This window comes from Camelus ferus, chromosome X (genome assembly GCF_009834535.1).
Source record: "Camelus ferus isolate YT-003-E chromosome X, BCGSAC_Cfer_1.0, whole genome shotgun sequence".
NCBI lineage: Eukaryota > Metazoa > Chordata > Mammalia > Artiodactyla > Camelidae > Camelus > Camelus ferus.
The window spans coordinates 92,465,517-92,469,050 of record NC_045732.1 but is presented as its reverse complement, the minus strand read 5'-3'; positions in this window follow the sequence as shown (position 1 = coordinate 92,469,050).

The following is a 3,534-nucleotide window of genomic DNA, read 5'->3' as shown; positions in this document are numbered from 1 at the left end:
ACCTGGCCAGCCAATCAGATTTCTAGTCTTAGAAATTTGAGTTTGGAGACAGAAAAAGACTGATGCCAGAGCAGCTAGTCCTTTCCTGGCAGGAAATGAGAGTGGGAAAAGTGATCACTAAATCCACAGAGGATGGGAGGAGCTAGGGTTGGTCACAAGTGGTGGTGATTATTCACGGCAGTGAGTATGGATTATCACAATCAGCACACAAGGAAGGATGGCAATCCATGTGCTGGGAGGGACAGAACACAGGGAGACCTCTGCTTCGGGTTTAAAAATATAGGGGTTCCCAGGAACACAAGTGACAGATGACCAAAAGAAATTCTCCTAGATTGAAACTACCAACAAAACCCGACTTCTGCTTGACCACCAGAGGCCTGATTCAAGCACCTTAGAATGGTGGTTTTTAAAGTGTGATTCCCCGACCAGCAGCATTGACATCACCTGAGAACTTGTTAGAAGGCACATGCCCACAGAAGCAGGAACTCTGAGGGTGGAGGTCAGCAGTCTGTGGTTTAATGTGCCCTCCAGGTGATTCCAATCCAAGCTCCAGTTTGAGAACCTTCCCAGGGGCAGTGTCTCCAATTGGTCGGATTTACTGGACAAGAAACTCCTCTGGAATACATATGTGCCTACCAGTTCCAATATAAAATTCACCATCCCCAAGCAGCTGCACGATGCAGTACATACTCTGAACCAGCAATCATAGGCCCCAGAATGGCAGATTTAAAGATGCCACCTAAAAGTTATAGACACTGAGTCTGATAAGCAGCTTTTAATGTGGTCTTTTCATGTTACTTTTAGATGAAACCCAGTTATCTTCCTCCTGGAAGTCGGGGGAGCAGGTGTTTGTGGCTGAGATATAACAGGGAAACTGTTTTAGGCAGAGACAATTTTGGTGCTGCCTATAGGAGAAAGGTTGGTGTATCAATGCGCAAGAAACAAACCATAGGGACATGTCAATTACTGCCTGCTAGCCTACTGCCTGCCTGTACCCTCTGCTGCTCATGCTGCCAAGTTTTATATCACATGACCTTGCCCTCTAGCTGCAGGGTGTCCCCCTGACCCAGGTATAGTCAAGTCAATCAAAACACTTACCTACAATGTGACCTGACGTTGAAGATGATCTGTAGTCCTGTGATTCTCTCACTCGAAAATCTGAAGACTGAAGCAGTTAGAAATGACAACTCAAGCTTACCAAGAATGCCCGGAGGAAGAGAAGGACCTATGAAGGATCACAGCAAGGCAAAGTAACCACAAAAGCAGAATGCATTGCACAGCACGAGGTACCAAGAAACACAATCAAGGAGGCCATCCATTAAAGGTATAATCACGTATAGAGAGAAGCAGAGATACTGAGAGAGAATGACAATGTCAGAGACAGTGAGAGAGACATCATAGAGTCCTGGGAGAGACGGAAAGCTTAAGTGCCTGGATTCCTGCTGGCTGGCGGCCCTACAATAGCCTCCTTTTCAGGTTTGGACAGTCGGAGTAAGTTGCTAGAATGCCTGAGGAGGGGGCTATTTAAATTAGTTTGAGTGTAAGAGCAGGTGAGGGCGATTAACAGGAGTCCAGGAGAAAGACAAAGACAATGAAAGAAACAGAGAAATACTCACAGAGCAACAGAGACCGAGAAAGTTCCTAGGGATGCAAAGTTTGACGGGCATTTTGTCAGAGAAGGGATCACGGCCACAGCTCTTTCTCCCAGGAGTTTAATCTTAAGTCCAGTTAAATGAAGAATGAATGAATGAAGGCACAAATTTTAAGTGAACATGTAAAGTTAATGACGTTTGTCAGGATGGACAGAGGGGACTCTGGCCAAAGCCCAGTGGCACAAAGAACAACAAAGCTTCTGGGATCAAAACACTATCAGAATAGAAAGAGGTGACCCCAGTGGGCCAGACCTCGCCCCAAGCCAGTCCACTCAAAGAGGAAGACAAGGAGTGGATCTGTGGGGCGGCAAACCCAGTAACCAAGCTCACCCAGCTCTTCTGGTGTCCTGAACAAAAGTTAATGTTTCTAAAGAGCTCAACTTTTTGAATTTCAGCCCAGTTTTTGATAGCGCACCTTTAGTCAGTGGTGGCCTGGGTGAGGATCTCACCGCAGGGCCAGGGAAGTGATGGGAGTGGGAGTGTTCCACCCCAGACACCCCAGATTCAGTCATAACAGATGACAGCGTGCAACCCAGCACCAGCAATGTCGACAGTGGATCACAAGGGATCACAACCTTGCCAACTTCAGTGGCAGCAAAAATGGCATGGAAAGCCAGTTCCGAAGCAAACAATTTAGGTTAGCAAAGGTGGACGTTTCCAGCCTCAAAAGGGCTTATCTGAATTCTGGCCCAGTGCCGAGAGGAGCAGCATGAGCAGCCTGGGGCCTTGATAAACATGTGGGACCTTGGGGCATTCCCAGACAACACTGGACATTTGCTCTTACGGCCTATATTCTGACCGTGCCATTTTGACCCCAGGACATTTTTGTTCTGAATTTGGCTCTTTCCTCAACCTAGCGTATGGACTGTTCAGGTTAGAAGAATTCAATTGTACTAGGAGTTTAATACCTCTATTTCAACTTATAAAAAATTTCTTTGAATGTATAAATACAGATTTGACGCCTTGAAAGCAGCTGAGCGCGGGACAGGAACATCGTGTTACAGAGTAGGTACATGTTGTGTTAGGGTCTCTCCTCAGAGCACTCCTGCTGTACCAGTTTAGAGCAATGATAACCCGGAGGGTGATGCCGGAGAAAGGGAAAAAAAAGGCAGCCTCGGAAATCTGAAAGCCGGCCTGATGCTCACAGCCAGGCATGTTCTTCTTCTATTGGACATTAATCGGTTCACATAATACCAGCTTCAAACAAGGTTATCCTGAGAATGTGAGACAAACAAAGCCACTTCATAATTTTGTCATAAGCACAAAATCAAGGTCATTATGTCCCAAACAAACCACCAAACACCATCCGCTCTCGGCTAAAATGAGGAACTGCTATTTCTTTATCAGTTAGAGCTTGATCCTCTGTCTAGCTGGCGCTGTCTATAAAAAAAGATTCTATTGAGATACCCAGTCATAGAATCGTCCCTGATTTCTGACAGCTTCAATCTAGAATGAACCCTCGCTTCCTTAGACGCTCCCTCCATCACCTAACCAAAGCCCAAATCCTATAATAGGCTCCTTTTACTCTCCTCTCACTGACAGGCCCCGTGGCTCCCCATGGTGTGTATTCACTCTCCCTGCAGCAAGTAATAAATGCAACTTGTTCAACTACTGGTGTGTTCCTGCTGGGCTTTAGATGAAGGGCACTGCCATGCCCCTAAAATGCATTCCTTTTTCTTTTCACTGAAGTATATAATCAGCTTACATAAAATGCATTCTTTTACTTGATTTATCTTTATTGTTATATTTATTGAAGTGCATGTGCTTTGCATTAAAGGTAGGAAAACAAACTTTCAATATCATTTTTATGATTTGGGGAGAGTAACAGAGTTTTGTATGGGTTGTGGGTGGGCATGTACGCTGGGGAGGGGAGCTACAAAGA